Below are 15,991 nucleotides of genomic sequence, written 5' to 3'. Positions count from 1 at the left end.
GGATGCGTCCCACTGACATTTGTCAGTTATTAAAACAAGAATAGAAATAGAACAGCCAAATAAGATGACTGAAGAACTTTAAAAACAATTTAATGGAGAAAGAACAAAATCAATCGATCAATGGCATAATTCACTACTTTAATATCTACAAAAGACAACCATGCTTACATGGACTGCTGGAAGATTTCTTGTCGGACCTTCCCCTAATGAACCATTATTAAATCCTGCCGATGGTGCCTTTTCTGGCATCTTGCAGATCAGCTTTTCGCTTTCCAAGATTTGGATTGCACATATACCATCTCCGCCGACAAAGACCTGCACATCACCTTCTTTGCTAGCCAGGTCGAGATTACTTCCCTAAAAAATATGAAATGTGGATGGACATGAAAGAGATAAGAGAAAACATGGCAATTGTGAGTTGAAAAAAGCTATGTACACAGAGGAAAACACCAACAAGGATTTAAATGGAAATTTTTAGGATAGGTGGTTAGCTTTTCAGGATTTTATGCACTTTGAACACAGCGTATTATAATTACCACAGTAGTCCTGTGTATCTCATGTTCTTCAGTAGCAAAAAATACACCCACAATACCTTTTAAAAATGGCATCACATTTCTATGTATGACAATTGCCATAATACTAATTGCATACAGCACATTCAACAAGAAATTTGTATAGAGACAATCCTTAAGCATGTTAAAGATCTCTGCTTGAGAAGGTGGCTCATCACTAGTCCATTAACACCAGCAAGAAGCAGGCAGGCAACTGCCATTGATTTATATTACTGGTCCAGACATATCATTTTTACACCCATTATACTTTCAGAATTCAAACTCAGAAGTAGTTCAATATATAATAAATATAGTACATATAATAATTCTTTTTTTTTTGTAATCATACATATCTGTCTGTCTTCATGTAAATGTATAGGATTGTTCTTCGTCACACATCTTATGGTTTTGATCCCCCTTTTAATTCCTTTTTGTTGCCCTCTATATCAATAGTTGTCTTCTTCACCTACACACGCTCTACATGCTCTGTACATGCATGTTGAAAATCAAACTATTTCCCAATGATAAAGAAGCTTTCCGTTGTGTCTACACCTGTGTACCTCATCAGTCAGGTTAGTGCACACTGCGCTTCAAGTGCGCACTCAGTGCATGCATACACACCTCAAATATATGCAGCTTGAATTCCTCTCTGTTTTTGCCCCATTTACCAATGATAGTCTTTCAAAAAATTGAATAGTTATCTGGATTCAGACGGTTATTTTTGTTTCTTTGTCCCTATTTATGCAAATCCAGTTCTTTTTTATGCCACTTATGATTTATGAAACAGTGTATAATGACATACAGTTTTAATATTGTATATTTGCTCATGGGATCAGCCTCGAAAGGCCAATGGCCTACTGCTGATTTCCTCCACCATTTATTTTAATTGTTATGTCAATCTTGAACACACACTTTTTAATTTTAACTGTGATTATGTACTTATCCAAATAATTTTGGTTTGTATATGTATGTGTTGGAACTGATTGATTGTATATTATATGTTTTTACCTGAACTTGTGGAAATAAACTTGAAACTTGAATTTTTTAGCAGTGTCTTGTATAATAGACCACAACTTCCCCTAACATTCAACTTTACTGGGTTACCTAATGGAAGGAATTTCAGAGATGAATCTTGAATATGAAAGGATACAATACAATTTCCTTCTCAAGCATTACATAGATTACATGTAGATGGATATAATTGGCGTATGACATTTTCACTGATTCCACTTTCATTTAATAGCAAATCTCACATTAAGTTCTAGCAAGTTGCTTTCAGGCAGATTGAAAATTGAATCTGGTCCCTCAAAATTGTAGTAAACTGGATCTGGGAAGTATGTGATGATTTCATTCCAGTCGATGACAAAAACCATCAAAGTCAAATTGTAAGGAAGCCGTAAGACCATCCTCAGTTTGTCTTCTCCTCCGTGATGCCGTGTCCCCAGGATAGGTTGCGAGGGACAAGTAAGAACGGTGGCACTTCCATTGCCATTACAAATCTGAAAATAAAGGCAGATAGAAGTAAAGAATTCAATGTTAAGAATTTATATTCAACATTAGTCTACAACACAACAATTTTTATACAAAAGTATCAGTTCTACAAAAGTTTGCCCCTTTATATTCGGTCTTAATGCATGAAACGTGCTTGAGAGAAGTTCTTTCCTTATGGTTGTTGCTTTTACATGAATCAGAAATGACTCATTAATTGAAAATGACACTAGAAATGCACTCAGAGAGCGCAGACCACAGCCAAGACAGCAAATCATTTCTACCATACACATAATAGATATACTCTTTCCCAATTAAAAAAATCCTTTTGTTACGTCATCAGTTTCCAGCTGTGCAGTGGCTTGCCCAAGCACAGCACACGCTTTCAGTGCATGGTGCAGGAAACCTCCAGTATGTGCAGCTTGAACTCCCAAGCTCATATGCCAAAAGAACAAAAAACCTTCAAAGATCTATAAAAATTCTTGGATCACTACCAAAACTTAATCATCTGTTCCTGTGTCTTCATCAACTTTTCCTGCAAGTTTCATTCAAATCCATTCACAACTTTTATTATTTATTTTGTTAAAAGAGAAACCAACACTGATGATCACTTAATCTCCTTCCTTGGTAGAGGTAATGAAAAGAGAGAGAGGAGAGAGAGAGAGAGAGAGAGACAGATAAATATTATGACATATATTCTGTCACCTAAATATTCTTTCAGATTACATGTATATCACAGGCTTTGTTGGTCTGAATTCTGAATTATAGCATGTGTCACATGCTAACAACAGGAAAACGCACTGACTCCTCATATTCTGTCAATCACTCCACACTGGTTGGCCTCATCAAGTTCTTAATTTCAATGAAGTCTCATTTGATGCAGAGACTCCAACTCTCCCGCTTTTGACGGGAGATCTCCCGCCAAAAGCTCATTTTTGCAGTATCTCCCGTTCTCCCGCTATTTCTCTCGCCCTGGCTCTGTGTCTCCCGCTTGAAATGATTTACTTATTGTCATCGTATTTTGAAAAATAAGCCTTAGATAGCACGAGAGAGCATCAGAACCCTAGAGCTATAGAGCCCTAGACCCCAGTCAAAAGGAACTTCGCGCACATCAAGTTGGCGGAGTCTCCCGTTTGCCGTAGGTTTCAGGCGGGAGAATATCCAGATCAGAAGGTGCTTGGGGTTGGAGTCTCTGTTTGATATCCTGAATAATATGAGCTATTAATAATGTTGTACTAATGTGAGATAGCATTTCACGTTTATGAATACCAGCACTTATAAATTTCAGGAAAACTTCAAACAACACAAAATTCAGATAATTGGAGACCTTTCACAGTACATTTACCGTAATCATAACTTGTAAGAATTCCTCTTATACAATATAAATACTTGCTCTTTGGAATCATATATCGGGGTAATTTGAAGAATTACTGCAGACATATGGTTAGATAAAACATAAGCAATAAAAACCATGTACAGACCTGTCTGACGTCTCTGCTCCAGAAGTTTGTGATATTGCCTTGATAACTGGCATCTGAATCAAGTCAAATCTTTCTCCAGTGACAATTATATCAAGACCTCCCTGAAATGCAAAATCAAGTATTAGTATATATGACATATGTGATGAGTTAGGTAAAAAAATCCTGACTAAAATAATATTCACACTGATTTAAAACCAATCTTGGTCCTATTATACAAAGAGTATTTCTAAATGAAACATCAGAATAGCTATGTACAGTTGAACCTCTCGTATCCGGACTAGTCGGGACCGGGGCTCATCCGGATAAGGGATTTGGCCGCATACGGGAGACTCAATGCTTTTACTGTACATATACATACACATGTACTGATGTAGCCCATTGTAGTACCACATGTAGTAATGTGTATACTGCAACCTTTTCATTGTTACATTTGGGGATGTTTGGGGATGTTAAAATGTCTGAAGGTAAGCAATTTGGAAGGAAATTTGATGTAATATGTATGTCAATCATGTTGGAAGTAATATGTAATTCATGTGTCTTTGTGTAGAGTCTCAAGGAGTTGGGAATCCCCCTTTCCTCCCGTATGGCTTTATTTTAAAAAAAAAATTCACGGCGAGATTGCGTCCGTATAATAGAGAGATCCGGATAAAGGGAGGCCGGATAATAGAGGCTCAACTGTAGTTACCATAGATACAGCTAATCAGCTTCAATTGGCATATACACTGTAATATTATGGTTGTACTTACTGTGATTTGCAATTTAAGTATAGAGGACATATGCTTGCAAAGGCATTGACTCATTTTGTGCCACACTTACAGAAGGTAAATTGGCATGGCATTACCAGTGAAGCACTACATACTATTTAGTAACAAGAAGAATGAATACAGTGACTTTTTAAAGAACGGGTTTGTTAAACTCAAGAAATCTCTTCCAAGAGTCTCCTGTTGAAATTGACGATTCCACCATGTTGATCCATTATGTCCACTTGATATACAGTTAAAGTCTGACTTACGATATAATCGACTGTGTCCTGTCCAAGCCAGTGATAACTGGGTTGGGCATGAAGGTAAACTCATCGGCTGTTGTCAGCTGTGTTCCATCAAAGGTCATAGTCAGAGCGTAACTACCCACTGAAGATTTTGCGGTTGTACACGATGTTTCATTTGGACTACGAGCACTGTGGAAAACAGAAAATACATGTATACATGCATTTCTTCTTTGTTTTTCACTGTATCCCTCCATGAAACTACATTACAATATATTATTTATACTAGACCAAATGAAAAAGAATTTGAAACAATGGCTTGGAATTTGAAACCATCAGTTTCTGCTTTACCGGGCTAAAACCCTGCCAAAAAGTGGAAGCCAGTTCATAACAGTGATGTAATGAATTTGGAACAAACACCCAATTCTTTTAATATCTCATTTTTTTCTTCATTCTCTTCAGTACATCTCTTTGAAAACACCTCAGTCTTTAGGGTGACATGTTGTTTGATGAATTACATACTTTTTTTTTTTTTTAAAGAGTGCAATGGACAGATCTTTGTTCTGTTTGTTATGCTTTTACTCATGAGAGTGTCATAATGAAGTCTGAATAAGTTGCTCATTGCCATACATCTATAATTGCTTACTCTGTGTGTGTGGGGGGGGGGGGGGGGACAAAAAAGTCCTCTCCTGTAATTGAAATTAGATGATTATTAACCAGGAGTGAAACTGCACAAAACATTGATAATGGTTTCACAATCACATATGAGTCAGTCTCCAAGCTCATTCAAAATGCTATTTCTTGTATGGTGTACAGATATGCATGCAATCCTATAAAACATCATCAAGAGCATAATATACATACGCTCACGCAAGCTTTTCTCATCTGAATAGAGTTTGCAATACTTCTCAATGTAAACAGACAGAATTAAAAAATCAACGGCACATGCTTTAAAGCCTCTTATTCTTCAAGGTCACTCATATGCTGCATTCGGAAACTTTAGTACATGTATTCCACGCTATTTTGAAATACAGGCCCTTGTATAAGAGCTCAAACATACAGTAGGTCAGTCTGAATACTAATATTATGAACCAGTTCCTTATATGTCAACCTGGCATACCAGGTTCTAAAAATGTAGACCAAAGTGCCTGCAGTTGAGACTTAAAGTTGTGTGTATTTGCGATATGCTGGCCAGAAAAATTACTTTTTTAATTAAAAAATTACAGTTTCTCCTACCAATATCTGTTCTTTTTCTGTCAAAACTGTCTGTGTATTTTTGTCTAATTAACCTTTCACAATGCAATAGTATGCTTGTTTTGCTATAAAACTCATACAAATACCTGCGTAGCAATCAATAGTGAGCCCAGTAGATTTTGACTTTCGCTGACCACACCAGTGCCATAGTGTATGACATATGAGCCGCGTGCACGCTCTACTAAATCTCCAGTGTGATCAATATTTTGCATTGTACATCTAGTAGATTATGGAGAGGGAATACATGTGCTGCTTGACTGGTTTTACATAGACAGACTATTATTAACCTGTCTGTTTTTTGTTGACTGGCAAAAAGAATCTCGTTTAGGGGTATTAAAGGCTCTCAGAGAATTGCAGGGGTAACCAGTCAAGTCATAATCAGCAAATGGGTCACATCCCTGTTTACGAGTCAAATGACTTGTCTACCAGCTAATAAAATGTAAACCTACCCACATGCAGCTTTCTAATGTCAACTCACATATCAATACATTCTTCATCTCCGAATCGGGCTATTACATTCCTTCCAGAAGTGAGGAAATCTCCAGAAATCGTGACTCTGGTTCCACCTGCCGCTGGTCCCTCTGTTGGAGTGAATCCACTTATCATGGGATCCTTGGTAGAACACACATGAACAACGGGTAAACAATGTATGCGTCTGATCAGTCTCAAAGTGTTCATTTCAGCACTTTGCAGCTACATGTACATGTAAAGCTACTAGACTGTATACTTTAATATACTATTTGAAGGCACCTATCGTGTGAATATAGTGGAATACAGTTTCATCCCCTATCAGCAAAAATGACTTCTACACTTTGGCTCTTTTCGTCACTTTTAATAAATTGAGGTGTGCTACATCATTCTCCTCTGGATGAGTTTAGAGAATCAGAGCTAAGAATACACAGCTGTATTTTCAAGTTCACTTTAATGGGTCCTTGAAGGAGTAAATGGGGTAAATATCAGTCTCACAGAATACACTTACTCTGTAGAGAAACTCCTCTTCACTGCTTGCATCTCTCACTTGACTATCCAGAGTGACTATGAGGTCAATTTGTCCCTCACGTATCTGACCTGCTCTTCCTGTCAAACAACTGACACTAACAAGAAACAAGAAACAAAACAAAACACAACAAAACAATCAATATGTGGAATTAATGCACTGCGTGGACTGAAACTTAGGCAGCCTAAAAATTAAAAAAAAAAAAAAAAAGAAATGCCTAGCTAAAACTCTCCTATGGGTGCCTTGTTGAGGTAAGTATACTGTCATCTTAAATGCTTTTTTGGCCCAAATCAAGGTACACAATATAAATGGTATGTTTGAACAATTCATATATTAAATAAGTGTAAGGTTATCTTGCTGTCTCACTTTTCTTCATGAAAAGGATGTATTGGCTATAAATATCAAATCACTTTTTGTCTTTTTTTTCTCTCTTTTTTGTTTTAATCCAAAACAAGGTGCCCAGCCAAGATTACTTGAATGGGAGTATGCAAAATGCTTGCAAAACACCAAAAATGACAGAATGGTATGGTGTAACACAGGTGTTTTTAAACTTGGAGGACTCCAATTTTACACAAATATATAATGAAAACAATCCTTAACAAGCACTTTGTACTGCTTTTCTCTTTTGCTGCATAAAAAGTTGTGGAGACAGAGAGAGCTACATGGCAGGTACAGAACAGTGTCTTAATAAAAAACCATTTTTTTGGAATGCAACAGCGAATGTTTTGGTGTAATTTCAGAACAGGAAATGTCACTGCAAATATGCAATGAATCTGTTTTGTGCAATAAGCCCACTTCTATTTATGTCTACTTTCACACTTTAAAGCAAATACATTTTTCATTCACTATTTGACACGATCAAAGGACTCCTCAGGAAAACTGTGCATACTTTTTATTTAAAAACTTTTACAAAAGTTGTTTGTTTCCTTCACTCTCTCATTCTTATTTGTATATAATTCCATGTCAGCCTTTTGGATTTGAACTTGAAAGAAATGTGAATTAAAATGTAAATGTAATCCCCATGATGCTATTACAAACAATATGAATCAAATTTTATCACTATTAATACAGATCAAATAGATTTTCAGACACTTGCATGTGATTATTCAAATTCATGTAATTCTTCCGTGGAGATGTTTTTTGTTGCAATTGATTGATGAATTACCCTACAACGTTGATGTAGGGCAATTTGGCAATCAATTGCAATTGCACCTGAGTTGGCTAAAGTCAAAAGAATTAATATGAAATATCACTGAACCTGATTTATACTCCACCTAACAATTCTGTGTTTGCACACTGCCAAGAACGATGGATACTAACATTTCATAATATATTGTACTGGTATAGTGAAAAGCTTTTTCCTATTTTGAGGGCCATTGTGTGCAGTTATAAATTGTATCAAGGAACGTTCCTGTTCTATTCAAATTGTGTCTTGCACAATTCTAAATCCAGTTTTTGTGTGTGCCTATTTTCTTGAGACTTTCTCTAAAACTGAAGAAGTACAGACTGAGTAGTATGACTTGCAAAGCTCTTTACTTCATTTTGGAGCCATGATGTGCTGTTACCCTGGCAGTAATATTTGCAGCAGTTGGGGGAAAAAAATCTTACAGAGCCCTTCATTGAGCTGATCTTGCACCATGTTTCTTTTAAATAGCTTGAGAACCGGAGTACACATTGTAGTAGATTGATTTAACACATTCGCAACAGATCAACTGCCCAACCTACTGACCACACACGGATTCCTTTAATCATGCCCTCTTCAAACTTCATTTGGAGAGGGTATAACAAGGTTACAGCTTTATCAAATATTCATAATATCGGACCCTGTTAGAGAAATTGGTAATAAGATTGTTCTGCATTCTTTTTTTTTTCTTTTTTTTTTCTTTTTTTTTCTTTTTTTTTTTACAATCACTACCCTCAACAGCTTTTGTTCACTTACAGTGGTGCCTCAAAATACAAACCTTTGCCCAGGGTCATAGAACTCTTCCATGCCATTTAAATCACATTCAGTCTCTGCCACTGTGATACTGGAGATATCCTCAAAGTTCACTCCAAGGTCAGTTCCAAAAACTTCTAATCTTGTTCCTCCATCTACTGGTCCAATTGCAGGGTAGAACTATCAGAGAATTTCAAAGAGGAAAGACTATAATCATTATGCCATTGATCATGTATCACCCACAAAAGTGAAAAGGAACATGTGCTTTCTATTGACATTTGCTAAAATTTCTTAACCCGTTGAGGACGAGTCCCGAGTATACTCGGGCAGGTGTCTATGGGAAATGCGTGTTGTAGCAAAATCAGTTCGTCCTCAACGGATTAAACTACTTTTGCAACATGTCATACACCCATTGCTTGTCAACTTTCTAACAAGCAAAAACAACACCCACATAAGAGACACAGACTAAAGTTTCTTTGATAATGCATATGGCATAAATTCTTATATTCTGAATTTGAGTCACATTTTGTGAGTAGAACCTACATGTATGCCTAGAGTATTTGATGTATACAAGAATTTCAACCCTTACATCAAGTACACACAATTTAAAAAGATGTTCGCTTAAATTACAAATATGTAATTTGCATGATATACATGACCAGTCCTGTACACAATGTACTTTGTTGCATTATACAAAATATGATGTTTCAAAAAGCACGGAACAAGTTCAAAAACAGAATTATTAAAAAGCATGGAACAAGTTCAAAATCAGAATTATTCAAAGTATTCACTGACTACACTGTTTTTAATCACTGTTGTTACATCCCTATCCAAAACAATATCTCCGTAACAGGCTGAACTGCATCATGACTTCCCAATCAAGGACATTCTAATATCAACATCTTCCCAGGTCAATGAACATTAAGTCTGATAATGTACTTACACCGGTTATTTCAGGGGGATTACATTGCAGATACTGGCTCTGATCGAGGGGAGTATTATCCTGGCAGACTTGGCTCTCTTGGACGTTGCAGTCATCACCACACCAGAGACATTCTAGCTTTTCAGGCGTCGACACGGGTGATAGACAGCGACTGCAGCTTCCATTATTCACTGAACACTTGTAGAGTGTCACTATTACAAAAACATTAGGAAGTAACTTACTGTAGTTCATCTTATTATCATTATCATTATTTGGCATTTCAACATAAAATACAACGGAAAATCATATTCCATGACAAAAAGATTGTGGAGGTTCTAGGTGCATACCGCCGGTCTGAGATGAATGACTCCACACGAACAGGAGATCACTGTTTACTGTAAATGTTGGTATTTTCGCCCAATTATTTTTTCGCGTTGGGTGGCTTAAAAATATAATCATTGGTTCCTGAATTCAGCCTGTGCAATTGTCAAACCATTCAAAATGTGCAGATATTGTAAATTAAGGTATGTTCATGAGTTTTAGAATTCATGCTAGCCATACTCCTAAGAAGAGCGAAATACGCGAAAATTTCTGTGTTTACAGTAGTTTGCCTCAAATCTATCAATAAGGTCCTCCCCTGATATAGGGCCTATGACTTCTTAATTTGAAAAGTATACCATTATAAGCTACAATTATCATGAAACTTAACATCATCTGTTCACCTGGTGAGTGGTTTCAAGTTTGGTGCTAGTGTTAGTGTTGGTGTTAGTGTTATCTTCATAATGCATTGAATAAAGCTAAAACACTACATATCACAGCATAAAGTGTGATATCGATTGTTACTATTGCTCGTGTAAGGCCTACCATAAAACATTAATTCCACATGAAATCAACCAGAAATGCCTCAGTTTATATTAGACAAATAATAATGAATGGATACAAATTTCTGAAACAGCATGGATTTCTTTTTTTAAGCTCTGTGGTACAAAAATATACAGGAGGGTTTTGCAGATTTGTATTTTTAGCTCAGTAGACAAACTACCTTTCTAACATACAGTTCATACAATGTACCATACACATTCCCATACACATACATTTGTATACAATGTGAGTGACAATATGCTATCCATAAACTCATTTATGGGTTCACATTCTCTTCAATTTGGGTCATTTTATGATGAAATAGCAATTTAATCCAACCATAAAATATACAAATTATTGATTTGGTATAAACCTGATTAAGATTAGCAAAATAAGATTGGGTTCAAGAAATGTATGCCAACATTTAAACAAACACAAAAAACCAAAAAGTGACATATTTCATGAAACCATGCAAGGGAGTGATGTTAGCCATGAGATAAACATCACTCAAATCACCGACATGAAGAGGGGAATTACAGTATATACTTTTGTGCCATTATTGGACTGAATATCATACAGTGATTCTTGAGTCATTAGTGAAATGCAAGATAAACTTCACATATTGTGTCCCTTACATCTTAACTCTATTCTAACTGGGTTAGAATAGGGTTCTAACTCGACGTTTCGCGCCACGATTCCGCAATGCGCCATGATTCCGCAACGCACAAAGATTTTGCCTCGTCGTTTTATGAATTTTTTCATTGAAGTCTTCCGCATATTTTGAGACCAAATTTGCGACGTCCGGGTACACCGTTCTGAAGTTACGTAATGTTATTCATATGCATGTTAACCCGAAAATGGCTCAAATTCATGATATCGTGTGCAAATTGAATGCAAATTGTGTTTTTTACTTAAATTGATATAAATTAGATTATTTCAACTTTTAACCATTGAAATTAATCAATTCTAGTGTAGATAAGCCTGAAAAAGTGCTTACAACAAATTTTGTCAAAAAACAATAGAAAACAAAATGTCAAAAAACAATAAAATACATAAGAAATTAACAAAACAATAAAAAAAAAGAAATTGATTTTGATTGTGCTATTTTTTTACATGAAAATTGTTTGATATAACTCGAGGAATTCTGACACAAAAATTTAGCAATACTTCAGTCTTTTCAATGGAGTTATAGGTGAAAATATGATTTCATGCACATATTTGCATAATTAATTTATTAAAAATAAAAAGGCAATATTTTTCTTTTGTATGACCATGTAATCTTGTAGTTGACATCCAGCTCTATCTTCAGGCAAAAATTTGCGGCGATCGCGCGATCGGTGGCCGAGATCTGAAGGGAGGGTCAAATTGACCCCCCCAGTAAAAACTTGGTCTCAAATAGCCCAGTTAGAATAGGGTTAAGTCTTCATTTCAATTGAATTTCGATAAATCTAAATATCTCATTTATATAATTTACACTAAGTCATCATCGAGTTATTGCATGTATTGAATATAGTGTGTGTATTCCTGTGTATTCTCATTCGTATTCGTATTCAATATCTCATTCATTGTTGATATGATAAACTGGAAGACTAGTATCTGCCCTTTAGTTCTTGGTATATTGTTGTTAATGAATCAAACTCCATTCAAACTCAACTCAAATTCATCAGACAGGTAGACAATGTGAAACAAAATGCCTTCAATTTACTATTTCATGATGGAAATAAGAATCAAAATGGAATGCACAAAGTAATATGGTGTACTTCATGTATGTAAACTTGTGCAAACCTTCCGATCCCGTCCAGTCGTCAATGACGTTTTGGGAATTCCAGCGGACAGACACACTCACATTGGTTTGGAGGACTTCACTGTTGTACATGTACTGTGGGTGCCAAGATTGCAATTTGTGCATATCATGAGGAACGTGTAAATCAAGTCTGTATATTCAAACAAATGTTTTAAGTACAAATACCAGTTCTATGTTTATTTCCTCTACATTCTAAACTACCAAGGTGTAGTGCAAAATGTATACAGTGCATGCTATTAAATATTGAGTTCAATTTCATACTCATAAATGCATGTGCAGTAGCTTATACTGTACAAAATTAAAGCGAACTTCATGCTACCACATCTTCAGTGTACTTTGTAATAAATGAGAGAATGACCATTCACTGGACAGTAGAAATATGATGGTATCACCTGTTTTGCTCATCCTTTTAATCAGACAGTAAATGGAGAAATATCACATATAAGCACATTTCATTCACAATGTTTTTAGGCAAACCTACGATATGAAATATACCGCACTGTACACTAACTGACAAAAAATTGCAGCCACACTATCCCGAGTCCGAGAAAGATTACAGACATTATGTATGGCCAATAAACCAATACCTCACTTCCACATGAAAGGCAACTGTGATAAACTCTGGATCTACTGGATTTCACGATTCCCTTTTTATGCACATTTTTTTTTGAATATACACTCACCAATTAATAAAATGGAAAAGATATACAGCTGTATGTGCTAATTGGAAAAGTGAAACTCTGCATACGTTAAGGATGGTTTACTGCCTATTGAGTGATTAAAGCCAATTTATTATTTGGAATATACTTTGGAGTATATTACACTAACACCTCAAGGCATGTACATGGTCATTCAGCTTGGTTATGCTGCGCGTGATGCAACAATTTCCAACAAGATATTCATGTAATCAATCATTATATTGACATGGAGTGCTATTCACTCCTAATTGAATTATGGAGGTGCATTATGTAAGGTATAACATTAACAAATGATATCCTTGAAAACTATTGTCCAGCTACATGTACATGAAAGTTCTTCAAGAGTATTAGTACAAATTGTATGTAGAATAGTGTGCTATTAGTCTACTCTAAAAAAAAAAGTATGTGTTAATGGACAGAGCTCTGATATGGCTATACCAGGGCTCAACACTAATGGTGGCCAGGTTTCCCCGGAGCTACTTGTACTCAGAATTTATGTTGAGTCACCAAATTTCCAGGAAGATCATCTTTTGGTGGCCCAGCCGATCTAAAGATTCAAAATGGAAAACCCCTTTTGGGCAACCAAAATATCAGATTTAGAGATTTTAGTGGCCAAAGCAGACCACTGGAGAAAAGATATATGATAGGCCCTGGATATACAACATAATCTGCTTTGTATTTCCACAAAACACCTTTTACCCCATTTTCCAAGGTCATAATTGATATATTAGTGGAGCGGCATAGCCGAACAATTGTGCATTTTGTGATAAAAGCACCAAATTTCGTACACAGGTTGACAATCACCTTCAGATTAAATTTAGATATTGGGCCATCGCAAATAGTGCCCTCAACGTCCATGGCAGCCATTTTTCAAAATGGCTGCCATAAATGCCATGTTTTCGTAAAATTTGCTAATTCTAGGAGAGAAAAGTCAATAAGATTGTGGTTACAAATGGAAAAATTACATTCAAAATAAATCTAGATATCAGGCCATCGGAAATAGCGCCCTCAACGGCCATGGCAGCCATTTTTCAAAATGGCCGCCATAAATGCGTTTTTTTTTCAAAATATTTTTCCAACTCCAGAAGGAAAAGCCAGTAAGATTTTGCAAACAAGTGGAAAATTACATTCAAAATGAATTTGAATATTTGGCCATTGTTAATTGCGCCCTCAACGTCCATGATAGCCATTTTTCAAAATGGTTGTCTAATGTGCCACTTCTTCGATGATTTTGCAAAGTTCAGAAGGGAAAAGTTAATAAGATTTTGCCCATAAATGTTAATTACATTCAAATTAAATCTAGATATTGGGCCATCGGAAATTGCACCCTCAACGGCCATGGTAGCCATTTTTTTTTAAATGGCCGCCATAAATGCCATTTTTTGTTAAGAAATGCAAATTTCAGAAGGGAAAGCCATTTTTTCTCTTTTTTGCAGACAAGTGGGAAATTACATCCAAAATAAGTCCAGATATTGGGCAATTGAAAATTGTGCTTTCAATGGCTGTGGCAGCCATTTTTTTTTTTATGGGCACCATAAGTGCCACTTTTTCATTAAAAAGAATGCTAATTTCAAAAGGAAAAGTCAATGAAATTTGGGTTATAAATGGGAAATGACATTTAAAATAAATTTCGATATTGGGCCATCGGAAATTGCGCCCTAAACGGTCATGACAGACATTTTTCAAAATGGCCGCCGCCATAAATGCTATATTTTCGAAAAGATTCACTAAAATAAGAAGGGAAAGCCAATGAGATTTTGTAAACAGGTGGGAAATTACATTCAAAAGTAAACTTATTGGGCCATTGCAAATTGCCCCCTCAATGACCATTCCAGCCATTTTTTTAAAATGGCCACCATGAATGTCTTTTTTTTTGGTAAAATGTTGCAGACGTCAATCAGAATTTCAACAAAGGTGGAAAATTACATTCAAACTGAATTTGATAATAGGGCCATCCAAAAGTGGACCCTGAACAGCCATAGCAGCCAAGTTTCAAAACAGCTGCCATGAATGCCCCCCCCCCCACCCATTTTTGGCAAAAAATAAAAAATAAAATTGCTGATGTCAGAAGGAAAAGTCAATAATACTTTGCAAACAAGTTGAAAATTATGCTCAAAAATAAATTTAAGTATAAGGTCTTCTTAGAAGGCGCCCTCAAGGGCCATGCTGACCGCCATGGATGTCTGCTTCTCAGCATTTTTCTTTTCTTTTTTTGAAAGATTTGCTAATTTCAGAGAGAAAATCAATGAAATTTGTACATACACTATGTTGAAAATCATATTCTAAAGAAAATAATATATGAGGTTATTACAAATGACACCATCAACGACCATGGCAGCCATTTTCCAAAATGGTCACTATAAATGCTATTTATTTCTTGAAAATATGATAATGCCAGAGGAAGGCAATACAATTTCTTGTGCAAATTGACAAAAGAAATTCAAATAAATTCAAGTTTGAATTTGAAATGAAGATATTTAGCCACCATTTAAACATTGTCCCCAACGGCTATGGCAGCTCTTTGTCAAAATTGCGTCCACACATTCCTTTTTTTTTTCTTTGCTTATTCCAGAAGGAGAAAGCAATAGAATACTGCTAAACAGCCATTATATCTAATGCAATCTGGTGTTTCATTGATGGGTTAGTTCTAAATTCATGTTTTCAGTTTAGTTTTAATTGCAGTATTTCGCGTGTGATGGCTAACAGTATGAATATCAAAGGTATGTATTTTTATTGAAGCATAGGAAGTACATTAACTTTTTTCCTAAAATGAAAGGCCATTTTTTCGTACCTGTCTTAAGAATATTTAGGAAGTTACATTTTAGAATAGATACACGTCATATAGTCCCATATATTCAATGATATGGTGTTACTGTCAAAGTTAATACATGGCGCCATTATCCCTGGATATTCATATTACTCTTTTTTTTCGGAAATTTTTCATGTTGGCCACATAAAGTATGCATTCATCATTGGTGAGATATAATCAATAAGTATTTGCCTTGTTTATTTTA

At 35.7% G+C, this 15,991-nt stretch overlaps 1 pseudogene; it reads right to left on the bottom strand.

The window, feature by feature from the left end:
- LOC139720444 (plexin-A4-like) overlaps positions 1-15,991 on the bottom strand; it is a 61,141-nt pseudogene that overhangs the window by 18,542 nt on the left and 26,608 nt on the right.

Source organism: Diadema antillarum, unplaced genomic scaffold (genome assembly GCF_040938485.1).
Source record: "Diadema antillarum isolate AM-2024a unplaced genomic scaffold, OU_Dant_1.0 scf00000011, whole genome shotgun sequence".
In the NCBI taxonomy this organism is placed as follows: domain Eukaryota; kingdom Metazoa; phylum Echinodermata; class Echinoidea; order Diadematoida; family Diadematidae; genus Diadema; species Diadema antillarum.
The sequence above is the reverse complement of the archived record's forward strand: the minus strand, read 5'-3'. Positions and strand labels throughout refer to the sequence as shown.